Below are 1275 nucleotides of genomic sequence, written 5' to 3'. Positions count from 1 at the left end.
GGATCTGGCGTTGAACGCCAGAAACAAGCAACATCCTGGCGTTTAAACGCCAGGAATACACCTTGAGAAGAGCTGGCGCTGAACGCCAGAAACAACCATGAAGCTGGCGTTCAACGCCAAAAACATGCTGCACATGGGCGTTGAACGCCCAGAACAAGCATCACTTCGGCGTTTAAACGCCAGAAATGTATGCAAAGGCATTTTGCATGCCTAATTGGTGCAGGGATGTAAATCCTTGACACCTCAAGACATGTGGACCCCACAGGATCACTTCAGGATTTGTGGACCCCACAGGATCCCCACCTACCTCCATTCATATTCTCCCCTCTTCTCATTCATCCTCTCTTCCCAATAAACACCATTCCCCAAAACCCTTTACCAATCACCTCAATCTCTCTTCCCTATTACCACCTACCACCACTCACATCCATCCACTCTTCCCCACAAACCCCACCTACCTTCAAAATTCAAAATCACTTTCCCACCCAAACCCACCCACTATAGCCGAACCTACTCCCTCCCCCCTCACTATATAAACCCCTCCATCCCTCCTTCATTTTCATACAACACAACCCTATCTTCTATACCTTGGCCGAATACACCTCCCCCTCACTCTCCTCCATATTTTCTCTTCTCCTTCTTCTTTTCTTTCTTCTCTTGCTCGAGGGCGAGAAATATTCTAAGTTTGGTGTGGTAAAAGCATATGCTTTTTGTTTTTTCTATTACCATTGATGGCACCTAAGACCGGAAAAACCTTTAGAAAAGGGAAAGGGAAGACAAAAGCTTCCACCTCGAGTCATAGAAGATGGAAAGATTCATATCCAAAGCCCATCAAGACCACTTATATGATGTTGTGGCCAAGAAGAAGGTGATCCCCGAGGTCCCTTTCAAACTCAAGAAAAATGAGTATCCGGAGATCCGACATGAGATCCAAAGAAGAGGTTGGGAAGTTCTAACCAACCCCATTCAACAAGTCAGAATCCTAATGGTTCAAGAGTTCTATGCAAACGCATGGATCACTAGGAACCATGATCAAAGTGTGAACCCGAATCCAAAGCATTGGCTTACCATGGTTCAGGAGAAATACTTAGATTTTAGTCCGAAAAATGTAAGGCTGGCGTTCATCTTGCCAATGATGGAAGAAAACGCACGCCCCTACACAAGAAGAGTCAACTTTGATCAAAGGTTGGACTAAGTCCTCATGGACATATGTGTGGAAGGAGCTCAATGGAAGATTGACTCAAAAGGCAAACCGGTTCAACTGAGAAGATTGGA

This window comes from Arachis hypogaea, chromosome 14 (genome assembly GCF_003086295.3).
Source record: "Arachis hypogaea cultivar Tifrunner chromosome 14, arahy.Tifrunner.gnm2.J5K5, whole genome shotgun sequence".
NCBI classification, from domain to species: Eukaryota; Viridiplantae; Streptophyta; class Magnoliopsida; order Fabales; family Fabaceae; genus Arachis; species Arachis hypogaea.
The sequence above is the reverse complement of the archived record's forward strand: the minus strand, read 5'-3'. Positions refer to the sequence as shown.